Below are 15682 nucleotides of genomic sequence, written 5' to 3' on the forward strand. Positions count from 1 at the left end.
TTTTCAGAAGCAAAAAGAGCAAAAGGTTCAAATTATTATCTTTATTAAGAAGGTTCTAAGCCATTTAGAAATGCTGGGCACGTAACTGGCTAAGCCAATCTTTTCACTGTTGTGCGGCCCCCTGAATAGCTTTTACTGTGAAGACTAATAAAAATGATAGGAGAGTTGAAACTGAGCAAAATTAGATTAAATTCCAATCTCTATTCTGCAGTGGTTTGTGATGGGGAGGACACTTTCATATATGCTTCTAATCTTTTCACATGGTTTATAGACCAACTATTAGTTAATAGGTTTTGGCATGAGATTAATATTTAGGTATTTGAAAATGCATGTGCTGCATGCCTGTGTTTATATAGCAAGGAGCTGAATCTGAATATTCACTTCAGGAACACTGGGATCCAAAGGCAAGCCCAGAATCCTATTTGCATGAAGGAGACTAGCTAGGGCCTCTCTAGATGCCCAAGAGAAACACTACAGAAGACATTCTTTCATTATACAAACATCCAGTAAGAACTCAATAGGTGCCACACACTGTCTAATCGCTGGGAACACAAAGATGAAAAAGAGATGCCGTTATCTTAAGAGTTGATACATTCTAAAATAGAGAAACAATGGTCATCTCCCATGACACTAAGACTTATATTCCAGAATAAAGAATGGAATGTAAAAATACCCACACTCTTCCTGAGGTGGTCGTAGGGATATTGATTGGTACCCTGGGAAGAAAGAGAATTTAAGAATAGACTTAGAATATTTTATTCAATGTAAAGTACACTATCTTATGCCCCAAAAATACATTAGGGGCATTCTATTTATTTTGATATCTCTTTTCAAGGCATGCATTCTGCCACTATTTACACCACTACAAAAGCAGGCAAGGCCAAGAGCAACCATACCAGCTGCAGGGGGTTGTTAATGGACAAAAATGCTTAAATTTAATTAAAGCAAATGCAACAAAGATTTACATAATATTGACTAACAAATTGCTTCAGAGTATCCAACTAAAGCCCACAAGATGGACCCCTAAAACCCATCTGAAATGGGGAGCAAAAAGCGATTTAAAATGTGTGTGCATAAAAGAGAGACTGATAAAACAAGCATGAGTTTGATTTTCCATTCATATTAAGAGTTGGTATACTTTCTTCCAACTTGATGAACAGGCAACAAATAATCTTACAGATTCATATTATATATAAAATATATATATAATTGAGATATGTTACATACCATAAATTCAACCATTTCAAGTGTACAAGTCAATGGTTTTTAGTACCTTCACAGATTCATTCAATCAATCAATTTTAGACATTTTTATCACTCCAAAAAGAATCCTCATACCAATTAAAAGTTACTCCCAATTGATCCAACTCCATGTCCCAAGCTCAGTCCTAGACAACCACTAATGTTACTCTCTCTATTGATTTTCCTATTCTGAGCACCTCATATAAATGAAATTATATAATACATATAATACATGGCATTCTGTATCTGGGTCCCTTCACTTAGCATAATGTATTCAAATCTCACCCATTTTGTAGAAAGTATCAGTATTGCATTCTTTTTTATTGATGAATAATATTCCGTTATAAGTATATACCACAATTTGTTTATCCATTCATAAGTTGATGGACATTTGGGTCATTTTCACTTTTTAGCTACTGTGAATAATCTTATCACCTCTTACATTAGTTTCTAAATGTGCACATCACTAAACACTGGTCCAGATATTAAAAGATGCCATTTTTTATTTCCCAATTCCTTCCCAAGTCACCAAAAATTAATAAAACACATACAGGAAAACCAGATAATAGCTCTTCAGTACATAATAGGCACTTAAATATTTCCTGATTCAGTGAATTAATGAATGAGAGAAATCTTTCCTTCAACCCCTGCTTCCTTTTTCAATCACATCCTTATCAGTGCCACCTGTATACTATGTCATAAAATGTTAGAGCTGGAAAAGAGCATGGAGTCCAGGATTCATTCAGTTGTGGTTCAAGATCCATATGTATCAGAACCACCAAAGGAGCTTGTTAAAAATATCTATTTCAGTGGCCCTCCAACTTTCAGAGAAACTCAGTAACTTTTGGGGGTGATGCCACAGGAAGCTGCCTTTGTTACAAGCACCCCAGGTAATTCCAGTGCATCTTAAAGTTTGAGAATTATTTAGTCCAACCTTCCCATTCTATAGAGGAGGAAATTTAGAACTAGCATGGGGAAGTGACATACTCAAGGTCACAGAGTATGGTAGAGATAGAGTAACAGGGAGCGGAGATTATGAATCCCAATACAGCACTTTTCATTACCTTGGGTACCCTCTTTATTACATCTCCATCTTTCCCCTGTGAATATATACTTCTCTCACAGACTTGCTCTATAAGTGTCAGTGTCTGACACACCTTAAATGCTCAAGAGCTATCATTTTTTTTAAGTTTGGTCCTGTGTGAACCAGATACAAAAGGATCTCCTATTTTGGCAGTGTTTGCTAAAAGTATAAAGTAACAAATATAAGGCCCGAGAAGAGAATACCAGACCCAGGAAGACGGTCTCTGTGGTTCCTGACCCAAATGTTGAAAAAGAGCCTATCTGAAAAACTGTCTCCAACCATGGGCTTTCGGTGGCCAAAGAAGTTGTGTAGTGACATTTCCTATCCAAGGTTCTGAAACTGCTCTGTACACCCACTGTGATCTATTTAAAGGAGCCAGTTCTTTTTAGAAAACAGTTTCTGTTTCTCTGAGAGTTCTAGAGGGGAGGGGGGTGGGGGGATGGGTTAGCCTGGTGATGGGTATTAAAGAGGGCACGTACTGAATGGAGCACTGGGTGTTATGCACAAACAATGAATCATGGAACACTACGTCAAAAACTAATGATGTAATGTATGGGGATTAACATAACATAATAAAATAAAAAAATAAAAATAAAAAGGTATAAAAAGGAAAAAAAAAGAAAACAGTTTCTGCCAAGTTTTCTATCAGAGGGAAATCATAAAATAGGTGAGATTTAGCCATGAGTAAAAGGTAGTGGAAATTTTTCTAAGTGAAAATTGATATGCCTATCAAAAAGATACACTCACTGCAAACCCATTACCATGAATCATACTTTGCTCATTTCTCTGCACCTTAACTATTTTTTCTGATATCTGATATTATTTGTTACTCTTAGAAAAATGTCATTTTTGACTGGACTTGGACTTGGACTTTGACTTAGAGGTAGAAGTTCTCAGAGAGGACAGCCTCCATCTCTTGGCAATCTGTTCCTGGCATTTTTCTTTGGCCTCCTACATTCTCTTAGCCCAAAGTTCAGCATATTCTGCAGCCTCTTCCTTATTTTTCTTAGTATACTGTTTCTTCAGAGCAATGCACAGACATTTGTGTTGGAGGACATGTGGAGTAACAAGATGCAGAATCTTGGGTGCTTTGGTTCTAGGTTTCTTACCTTCTTTGTTTATGGGCCTTCTCACAACATACTGGTAGACATCATCTTTAGAGAGACTGAAAAGTTTGCGGATTCTGCTAGGTCTTTTGTGCCCCAGGCGATGAGGCACAGTAGTATCAATGTTTCCAGGAATATCCTTTGCCCCCCTTTTTACAATGACCAAGTTAAGAACACTGATATTGGCACCCACAATGCAACCCCAAACAGATTTTTTGCTTTCTTTCTCTAGTCCTCCTTGATCTGTAGCAGGAATGGCCCTGACTCAGCAGCAGGTGGACATGGCCATGGGACCAGACACCCTGTTTTATGAGGAAGCCTTATTTGTCATTGTCACCACTGATTCAGACCATGTAACCCTTCCATTCTTCACCCAGAGCATCATCAGCAACTTCTGTGGTTATAGCTTCTCATAAAAGGTATGAAGTTTGCATTCATTGTCCACTTCAATGAGTTTCTGGCAGCCAGCAGCTGGGAAAGAGATGTTCAGCTTCATCCTAAAGCAGCCTACTGCCTCCGAGGTGCCACACAAAAGAGTTCACCTTAACTTTTTGAAAATTATTTTTTCAAAGTAATAGTTATATAATACTACAAGACTTATTAACATAAAACAGCAGTCCTCGGCTCCCTCCTCCTGAGTCCTTCTTCTTAAAGACAACTTTGAACTTTTTAAGCTGTTTCTTCTGTTATTTATCTCCATGTATTTTTTTAAAGATTTACCTATTCATTTTTTTGGAGAGAGAGAGAGAGAGAGAAAGAGAGAGCGAGAGAGTGTGGGGGGAGGGGCAAAGAGAAAATCTCAAGCAGACTCCCCGCTGAGCTCAGAGCCCCACGCAGGGCTTGATCTCATGACCCTGAGATCAAGACCTGAGCCAAAATCAAGAGTTGGATGCCTAACTGACTGAGCCACCAAGGTGCCCCTATTTCTCTCCATGTTTACAAATAATATGCTCATAGTTCTACTTCTTAATTAGACAATATTATATATTATCTATTGAGTTCCTAATATGGAAGATAATGGCCAGTTACCCTCCCTCAATTCTTCAAATATAGCTACACCACAGTTTTACACTATTAGGAATATTTACTTCCAAACTAAACAGTATATTATAATTTCATTTCATTTCTTGTACAACTTTTTGTTTTCCCTGGAGTTAATAATTGTATCATTTTTGCTTGAGGGAGATTTTATTTGACTTCTGTTTTCTATGTAAAGTAGCAAATAGTGTCATCTGTTGAGTGAGTGGGAGGTAGTTGAAAAGGAAGTTTGCAATAGCCAATTTGGAGCTTGAGGGAAAGACGTCATTAGTGAACACAGAATATCTAGGTAACATGGAGGGTTCAAATGAGGTGAGAGCATGAATTTATAAGTGAAACCAGTCTACACAGCTGTGTGATTTTTTTTTCCTCAGGTGTAAGAGTAGAGGCAATGGACAGTTAAATTGATCCAGGGCTGAGTTTCCCCAGAAGGGTTCAATGGGAAAAAAAGGACAGACAATGGAACAAAAGTTGAAGATTAATAAGAACAGAAGTTAGATGAAAGCTCTCTCAACTTCTTTCCACCAAACCTTTGACCCATGTATATCTATGCTCATCTTCCTCTTTGGTTAAAATGGGGGGAGGTCCTTCTTACTGACTAATATTATTCTATCTGCCTATGAGGATAATGAAGGACGTGAAATTCCTAAACACAGAATCCAGTGGAATTATTTACTTTGAACAAAACCCTAAGAATTAGATGAGTGTGGGAAGGAAAGGAAAGAGAGAGGCGTACACACACGTAGACACACATACTCACATGCAAGTATAGAGCTAGAAAGTCAAGTCTAACAGTGAAATAAAAAGTGAGAGAATCTGCTTGAATGGGGAATATAGTTTGAGATGAGTGGTGAATATTTGGAAGAGCTACCTACCATGGAAAATCTATAGTAGATAAAGCTGAATAGGTACACGTAAAAAGTCTTCCTAGCAGCTCTGAAGAACCCAGATGAGGCTATAGACCATGTACTGGTTGTGGCATTGGTCCTGACAAAGGTATGATTTTCTCTAATCAGTCATAGACGTTGGAGCATAGAAATCAGTGGTTAGATTGATCCAAGAATGAGGGGTTTTTTGCACAGGTTTAGTGACAAGATGAATCTAGAATTAGATAAGGACATTAGCAAGAGGAACATACTATAAGGTTTAGGCTGGATAGGAAAGGAAGTAGTATCACAAAAGGGTCACAAGTCTTCTCACTAGGCTCAACTTGGAAACTGTACATTTTAGGTTCTAAAGCAAAAGGTTCAGGGGTGTTCCCATTACTCCTTTCATTTGCAAAATGCAGTTATATTTCTCTCAACAGACTGCAAGTACCACCTCCAAATAATAATTGGGCTTTTGATTAATATGTACCATAGTACTAATGTCTCAGATCACTTTTTAAAAAAGATAAAACATAAGAGTTGAAAGGGTTATGTCCATGGCACAATCTGAGGCTTTAATTCAATTTGTAATATCATGCATTTTTATGGGGATTATAGAAGGAACATATCCTAATATGGAAAATTTGAAAGCTACACAAAAGAACTAAAAATGACCTCATAACAGCATTCAGGGAAAAATGACTAAATTACTTTAGCATATATATGTATATACAATTTTGTGTCATGTTTAAATGCATGGGTTCTGGAGCTAGATGGGCTGGATTCTTATCCCAGAACAGCCATTTAAATAGCTATATACAAATAAATATATATAAGATTTTTGGTTACAATCCTTGGTTCAAACTCAGTATCAAAATAATTCATTAAATAATTGTTGAAGCTGTGTCAGAGATACATGGGGTTCATTAAACTATTCTTCCTAATTTTATAGGTTTATCACATTAATGTTAAAAAAGTTTAAAAATTCATCTTTTCCAGTAAGTATTAAAAGGTCAAAAGAGAAAAAAAATTAACCAACCCATTATAAATGGTATTAAATATATAAGAACATGGGATTAGACCTCAATGAAATAGACTTTTTGTATCCTAGAAAGCTGAAGGCAGATATTTTGTCCAGGGTAATCTGGGCACTGATCAGGCTCTCTTTCCCCAGTTGAGGATGTGGCCTTGTTAATGCTGAGTTTTATTCAAGAACCAGAAGAGTCCACTGTTAGTTCTAAACATCCCCTTACCATACACGAAAGACCCAAGCTAAAATCATCCTCAATGGGAAAAAACTGAGAGCTTTTACTCTATGGTCAGGAACAAGATAGGGATGTCTGCTCTCACCATTACTATTTTTTTTTTAAAGATTTTATTTATTTATTTGACAGAGAGAGACACAGCGAGAGAGGGAACATAAGCAGGGGGAGTGGGCGAGGGAGAAGCAGGCTTCCCACCGAGGAGGGAGCCCGATGCGGGGCTCGATCCCAGGACCCTGGGACCATGACCTGAGCCGAAGGCAGACGCTTAAAGACTGAGCCACCCAGGTGCCCCTCACCATTACTATTTAACATTGTACTGGAAATCTTAGCCTCAGCAATCAGACAACAAAAAGAAATAAAAGGTATCCATTTGCAAGAAAAAGTCAAACTTTCACTATCTGCAAATGACATAATACTCTATGTAGAAAACCTGAAAGACTCCACCAAAAAATTGCTAGAACTAATACATGAATTCAGCAAAGCTGCAGGATGTAAAATCAATGTACAGAAATCTGTTGCATTTCTATACACCAATAATGAAGCAGCAGAAAAATAAATCAAGGAATCAATCTGATTTACAATTACACCAAATACTATAAGATACCTAGTAATAAACCTAACCAAATCAGTACTCTGGAAACTATAAAACACTTATGAAAGAAATTGAAGAGGACACAAAGAGGAAACAAAAACCATAAGATACCTAGTAATAAACCTAACCAATCTGTACTCTGAAAACTATAAAACACTGATGAAAGAAATTGAAGAGGGTATAAAGAAATGGAAAGACATTCTATGCTCATGGACTGAATGAACAAACATCGTTAAAATGTTTATACTACCCAAAGCAATCTACACATTTAATGCAATCCCTATCACAATACCACCAGCATTTTTCACAGAGCTAGAACAAACAATCCTAAAATTTGTATAAAACCACAAAAGACCCCAAATAGCAAAGCAATCCTCAAAAAGAAAAGAAAAGCTGGAGGCATCATGCTATATTACAAAGCTGTAGTCATCAAGACAATATGGTATTGGCACAAAAACAGACACATAGGTCAATGGAACAGAATAGAAAACCCAGAAATGGACCCTCAACACTACAGTCAACTAATCTTCAACAAAGCAGGAAAGAATATCCAATGGAAAAAAGACAGTCTCTTTACCAAATGGTGTTCGAAAACTGGACAGCAACATGCAGAAGAATGAAACGGGACCACTTTCTTACACCATACACAAAAATAAATTCAAAGTGGATGAAAGACCCAAATGCGAGACAGGAATCCATCAAAATCCTAGAGGAGAACACAGGCAGCAACCTCTTTGGCCTCAGCCTCAGCAACTTATTAGATGTCAACAGAGGCAAGGGAAACAAAAGCAAAAATTGAACTATTGGTTCTTCTTCAAGATAAAAAGCTTCTTCACAGTGAAGGAAATAATCAACAAAACTGAAAGGCAGCCTATGGAATGGGAGAAGATATTTGCAAATGACATATCTGATAAAGGGTTAGTATCCAAAATCTATATATGAAGAACTTATTAAACTCAACACCCAAAAAACAAATAATCCAATCAAGAAATGGGCTGAAGACATGAATAGACATGTTTCCAAAGAAGACATCCAGATGGCTAACAGACACATGAAAAGATGCTCAACATCACTCATCATCAGGGAAATACAAATCAAAACCATTATGAGATACCACCTCACACCTGTCAGAATGACTAAAATTAACAACACAGAAACAACAGGTGTTGGTGAGGAAGCTGAGAAAGGGGAACATTCTTACACTATTGGTGGGAATGCAAACTGGTGCAGCCACTCTGAAAAACAGTGTGGAGGTTCCTCAGAACGGTAAAAATAGAACTACCCTATGATCCAGCAATTGCACTACTAGGTATTTACCCAAAGGATGCAAAAATACAGATTCAAAGGGGTACATGCAACCTGATGTTTATAGCAGCATTATCAACAATAGCCAAATTATGGAAAGGGCCCAAATGTCCATCAACTGATGAATGGATAAAGAAGTGGGGTGTGTGTGTGTGTGTGCGTGTGTTTACATATAATGGAATATTACTCGGCCATCAAAAAGAATGAAATCTTGCCATTTGCAACGACATGGATGGAGCTAGAGTGTAGTATGCTAAGCAAAATCAGTCAGTCAGATAAAGACAAATACCATATGATCTCACTCATATGTGGAATTCAAGAAACAAAATAAATGAACATATGGGAGGAGGAAAAAGAGAGCGAGAGAAACAAATCATAAGAGACTCTTAATGATAGAGAACAAACTGAGGACTGATGGAGGGAGGGAGGGAGGAAGGGAGGTAGGGGATGGGCTAGATGGGTGGTGGGTATTAAGGAGGACACTTGTTTTTTTTTTTTTTTAAAGATTTTATTTATTTATTTGAGAGAGAGAGAGAACAAGGAGGGGAGGGCCAGAGGGAGAGGGAGAAGCAGACTCCCTGCTGAGTAGGGAGCCCGACATGGGGCTCCACCCCAGGACCCTGAGATCATGACCTGAGCAGAAGGCAGATGCTTAACTGACAGAGCCACCCAGGCGCCACAGGAGGGTACTTGTTATGATGTGTACTACGTGTTGTATCTACGTGATGCATCACTGAATTGTACTCCTGAAACCAACATTGCACCGTATATTAACTAACTAGAATTTAAATAAAAATTTGAAAAAAAGGAATGTGACCATATTATAGAAATTATGAAAAACAGAGGAAACAACATTTCTGATTCATCCATAATCTACCATTTTAAAGAATCAGTGATATAATTTCGGTATCTTTTGGATATTCATGTTCTTATAAAGTTTTGATAATATAGTAAAAATAATAAACAAACATCCCCTTAAATGAAAGTTCACTGATTATTAATACAAGTTTTCTTTCTTTCTTTCTTTTTTTTTTTTTTTCAGAATGGTGACATAGACTCTGAGTATAAAAAACTAATGTTGCAGGGGGGAAAATCAGCTATATTTTTGGATCTGGCAGGACTGTTCCCTGTACAGATAGTTGCATGGGCAGGTATAAATCTATAGGGAAATAGGGACCAGGGTAAATCCATGCTAGGATATTCTGAACCTGTATGCAAGTATGGTCCTTCCCCACCAATCCATAACACCAGAAATACTGTAGGTGTTATCAGAGTTGGGATGTGAAATACTGTATTAACTGTATTAGGTATGTATTTGTAATATAAAAAATAAGAATTCAAATAACCCTTTATTATTTGGAGGTGGTTAGCTGATGGAAAATTACATTTTGGAGTAAACATAGGCCTTAATATATCACATATTGCAATTATTTATCCCAATTTATCTTTATATTATTGTTATACATTTTACACATATACATTTTCAATGTTAAGTAAAATGATCTATTGGTTTTTCTTATTTCTTCCTTTATTTTTATTATTAGAAAGTCCTTCCAGGTCACATTTATTTTACTCTAGTTATTATATACTTTCCTTTTTTTACATTTAACACTTGAATCCTTCTGAAATTTGCATTTGACCAGCTTCTCTTGTAAATGACATAAGCATAAAAACAACTACCACCATCCATTAAGTATTTGAGTACTGTATACTGAGATAAGCATTTTACATGCATTATATCACATATGCTTTTATCATTCTCACTGAAAATACAAATAATTAAAAGCACATCTTTTAAAAGAAAACCCCAAATCCCCCCACCTATAATTGGCATTTTTGTGAACAATTTTCTATATATTTCATAAGCTTATATGCACATGTACAGAAATGTATACAGAAATTGAATTATGCTGCTTTGTAAACTATCTTTTCCATTAAATTGTATATATGGATATATATTTATATCAATAAATGTATATTTACATTATCTTTAATGTGTATGTAGTAACTGGCTAAACTGACATATCTCAATATACCTAGTCAATCCACTATTAGAGACAGTTAGGTTGTTTTCAGCACTTTTTTTACTATAAACAAAAGGTTAATGAACATTCTTATGTACATATGTTCTAGCACTTTCATTTATCTTCTTAGGATAAATTCTAGTGAAATTGCTAGATCATAGAAGGTATGTACATTGCAATATTTTTAAACAGATTGCCAAATAAACCTTTGGAAATGTACCAATCTACATAGAGCATTAAATCATCTATTTCTCCACAGCCTTGCCAACACCATGTTTTGTTAATCTTTCAAACCTTTTATAATCTGATAGGTAAAAACTATTAGTTTTTATTTGCAAAGTGAGTTTGTCTATTGGTATTCCAGACTACTATTCTGTTCATAACTTTTCACCATTTTTCTATTAAGACATTTATTTTTTAATTGATGTATAGGAGTTATTTATATATTAAGAATTTCTGCCCTCTGTTATAGGTCACAGATTTTTTTTCCTAGTTTGTTTGTATTTTTTTGCCGTACAGATTTTTTGAAGGTAAAATTTATTAATCTTTTTCTTTAAATCTTTAGTCTTCATAAAATGATTAGAAAATCCTCCTCAATCTCAAAACTGTAAAAATATTATAAATATATTAAATTATAACTAAATATATATTTTAAAATATCAAATATTTTCTAGTACCTTTATAGTTGTTTCATTTAAATATTTAATCCAGCTAGAATTAATTTTGATCTAAATAGTGAATATAGATATAGGTTTATTAAATTTCCCTTTAAATGACTAGCCCTGTCCTAATAATATTTATTGAAAAAGCCATCTTTTCCCCCAGTATATAGGTTTGAAATGGCTTTTTATCTTAAAAGTCGTAGTATATTTGGAAATAGTTCACTATTTCCAAAGAAATAGACACTGTTCTGTTACATTGATCTGTCTGCTTCTGCACAAGTACCACAGTATTTAATTAGTGTTATTTCTTTTTTAAAGAAATTATTTATTTATTTATTTATTTATTTATTTATTTATTTAGAGAGTGAGAGCGAGTGAGCACATGAGAGGCACATGAGCAGGGGGAGGGGCAGAGGGAGAGGGAAAGAAGCAGACCCCCCGCTGAGCAGGCAGCCCACATGGAGTTCAATCCCAGGACCCTGAGATCATGACCTGAGCCTAAATCAAGAAGTGAACTGAGCTGAAATCAAGAGTCTGACACTTAACTGACTAAGCCACCCAGGCACCCCTAATTAGTGTTATTTCTAGTACAATTTGTATGTGGAAGATCGAGGTCCTTATAATTATCCTTCAAAATTTCATCTGGAATTTTGGTGTTTCATGTGGTGTAGATATCTCATTTCTCCCTCAAAGGGAATCAAAGTGATTCTTACAATGTTATTAACTGATTTGTGTTCTAAGAGGGAAGGAAAGTAGTAGCACTATGGCACTGGAGAATGAATAACTCTGCATAAACCCCTACAAGCCGTTGACTTTGTGAACTTGTTTCTAGGTGGAAATAAACATGGAGAACTATTGTTGCATAACGTCAGAACTTTCTACCGTAATGGAAATGTTCTATAGCTGCACTTTCAATATGGTAATCATTAGCCACATGTGGCTACTGAGCACTTGAAATGTGGCTAGTGTGACTGAGGAACAAAATTTTTAGTTTCATTTAATTGTAATCAATTTAAATTTATACAGCCACATGTTTATTGGACAGAGCACGACTATTAAAAAATCACTGCCTTATTATACTATTTCATAGCATTATTGGCAGATAATAGATTTGACAATTTCCTATTTAACCTGAAACTATCATTTAGACAGAGATTTTCAGTTAAATGTTAAGGCTAACCCTGAGATCACAATGGCAGTTCAATTAAATATATAATGGATGCCCCTGTATGCATGGCACTCTTGCAGAATAAGGGACAGATAACATAGCCTTCAAGAAGTTTAAACTTTAATAGAGGAGATAACATGATAAATAGCAATAATGGTTTCAGAATAAGGTAAGTACCATAAAAGAAGAATTAACAAAGTGTCAAGAGAGTTCCAAGAAGGGAGAAATTCTTTCGGCTATGGAGCATGAAAGAGAAATTAGGGAGGACTGCATGAAAGAGGTGTCACTTAAACTACTTCTTGAATATGGTTCATACTCAAGAGGCAGAGAAGTAGAGATGGGAGGAGGAGGAGGGTGGAGGAGGAGAAAGACACTCCAAGTTAAAAGAATGGCATAAGCAGAGGTAGAAAGTGTGGATAACAAACGTTATGTTGGATAATGATAAGCGGTCTGGTCCAACTAGATCATCATGTGAGTAGAAAGGTATTTAATGTATCAAGCAATTCTAATTATTAGAAATTCTTTCCGATTCAGTAACAATCCACACCACTTAATAGCCACTCACTAGGTATCAATATTCAAGTAAAGAAATAAGTGGACTTCAGAAAGATTAGTCCTAATATGCAGGATATAGTGAATTGGAGAGCAGACTAAAAACAACAAGAAGAGGTAGGGGTGCCTGGGTGGCTCAGTTGGTTAAGCGACTGCCTTCGGCTCAGGTCATGATCCTGGAGTCCCTGGATCGAGTCCCGCATCGGGCTCCCTGCTCGGCAGGGAGTCTGCTTCTCCCTCTGACCCTCCCCACTCTCATATGCTCTCTCTCATTCTCTTTCTCTCAAATAAATAAATAAAATCTTTAAAAAAAAAAAACAAGAAGAGGCTTTTATAGCAGGTCAGGTCAAGAATGGAGGGGAAGGGAGGAGAGGAGAGGGGAAGAAAGGAAAGGGGAAAATAGGTAAAGGAAAAGAAAAAAAAGAACAAAAGAATCTAGAGGACTTGAGAGGGAGTGGTAGCAATAGGAACGTAAAGGAGAAAAGCTATTCCAGAGACAGAATTCAGGGCATTTAATGAAAGACAGGATGCAGGAGGCAGGAGGGATGAGGTATTCAGGAGTCACAGATGAATGAGACTGAAGGGAAGGGGGTGCCAAATTAGTGTCTGAATACATTTTATGTGCCAATAAAACACCCAGATAGAAGAATAAAGCAAGCCAGGTAAGCATTTGAGAACTCAGGAGGGAAGCCAAGGTACTGCTACATGAAGAGGTCAGATTAAAGGAGGAAAATAAAGTAAGAAGAAGGCTAAAGCCTGGCTCCTTGGCACAGAGAATATATATTTAGGTTATTTGATCAAAGATTTGGAGTCATGTCTGTGGCTGGGGAAGCCCAAGAGAAACTGACCCACAATGGACTCACTCCAGTGCCTCCAATCTCATTGGGAGCCAGTTCAAAGTGAACCAGCCCAGAGTTTGAATTCGTGATAGCTTTGACCAAATAGACCCATGTAGTACATTTCTGCATTGGGCCTTATACTGGCCAGGCATGTTTTACTTTGGCAAATCTCTTGGCACTGACAGTTCCAAGTCTAAACTTAATAAGAAGCTTATTCTCAAGTCCTATCTCAGGATAATTAAAGTACACATTGCACATTCGACATTTATTTCTTTCTCCACCAAGTTAGCTCTGATAATGGCTTCCTGATGTAGGCTCAAGAAATAAACCTCAGGGGTTAAAGGGTGTGGGTTACTGGCTACAGATAGAAACCAGCCCTAAAAAGCCGCATTATCCCAGACCCTGATGTTTGGTGATTTTTCTTACCTTATACTTCATACCTTTAGTAAGGTAAGAAAAGTTGAAACTTCGGATGTTTTGTTTGTTTGTTTCTTCCACTTGGTTATGGTGCATTTTCACCAAGGAGCTTACAGTACTTTTCTTTTTTTTTTTTTTTTTTTTAAGATTTTATTTATTCATTTGACAGAGAGAGACACAGTGAGAGAGGGAACACAAGCAGGGGGAATGAGAGAGGGAGAAGCAGGCTTCCCGCTGAGCAGGGAGCCCGATGCAGGGCTCGATCCCAGGACCCTGGGATCATGACCTGAGCCGAAGGCGGACACTTAACGACTGAGCCACCCAGGCTCCCCTCTTACAGTACTTTTCAAATGAAGAAGGTAACATGTACATTCTTCTAACAGTCCTGGCTGCAATCGGTACTGTCATAGTTACAGAAATAGCCAAGTACAAGGGAGAAAATGTATTTTTCTCCTTTAATTCTTATCATGCTGCAACAACCTGTCATAGTATCTACTCAGGCCATCAAACCACACAGAGTGATGACTTCCTTTAAGGGACAGATGTGAACACACAATTCTGTTTTACCAAAGCATTTGATCATTTCAACCATATTTTTTAATTCATTTCACTTTCCCCACTTTTCCCCTTCTCAAATGGCAAATGCTTTGCCCTGAGCCACTTCAGTGAACTATGCAACCCAATATGATTGATAACATGAAGTTTATTGTTTTAAACAAAACTGGAAGAGTCACTTCAAAATTCATCTCCTTTATAAGGCTGGACTCTGGTGTATGTCTTCCTAAGGCTAAACAAAACTTCAGTGGCTTTGCACCTGTGGCAACATGTATCAGGTGGGTAATTTGGGATATTCTCCAGGCAGCCACACCATCCATTCACCCTGGCAAGCAGCATATGCTTGTTTGGACTCTATCACCAATTACTGATGCTCAAGAAAGTTCTACTCAATTAAAAAGCCATGTCTCAAGAAATGAATGTGTAAATCAAGACTCAGACCTGACTTTACCTGTAAAAGCCACAGTCCAGGGGAACCCCTAAATCCCCTATGCCTTATCAGTGCCTTTAGCCTCTGCAGAGAGAGGTCCTAGCAGTAGTAGTCCCACAGAAACTGAAAATGGCCCATTGCTTAACCTGAGTGAGGACTACCCAGATATCTGTGAGGGCAGCAGAGACCATACTGCAAAGCCTCGCTTAAATCCCCAGCCTTACTGCTCTGAAGGCCTGCCCTTGGACTATCAGGCAGAAGCAGAAGCAGCCATGGCTCCGCTGTCTCACGGAGGAAGCTTTGGTGCCACTCGCCCCTCCTTCTGGCCAGCTGGAGCTAGAGTGGGTGAACCAGGAGCCTTTAGTTTACCCACACGTAAATGCTTTCTATTTAAATCATCTGCTTCCTCCACCGGTAATTGCAGGCTGTCTAGCCCAAGGCAACCCCCAAATTGGAGAGCTCACATGATAAGCCAGCAGCTCAGAGCTGGAGCCACCCCATCGGGTCCAGACACCGTGGCGCCGTCAAATAGTAGTG

At 37.4% G+C, this 15682-nt stretch overlaps 1 protein-coding gene and 1 pseudogene across 1 annotated transcript in view; both read right to left on the reverse strand.

Moving 5' to 3' along the window:
• Positions 1-15682, reverse strand: part of IL1RAPL2 (interleukin 1 receptor accessory protein like 2) — a 1179835-nt gene that overhangs the window by 1161444 nt on the left and 2709 nt on the right. The gene's annotated exons all lie outside the window — the stretch shown is intronic.
• On the reverse strand, positions 3110-3928 carry LOC116627831 (annotated as a pseudogene).

Source organism: Phoca vitulina, unplaced genomic scaffold (assembly GCF_004348235.1).
Source record: "Phoca vitulina isolate PV1807 unplaced genomic scaffold, GSC_HSeal_1.0 scaffold103, whole genome shotgun sequence".
Lineage (NCBI taxonomy): Eukaryota > Metazoa > Chordata > Mammalia > Carnivora > Phocidae > Phoca > Phoca vitulina.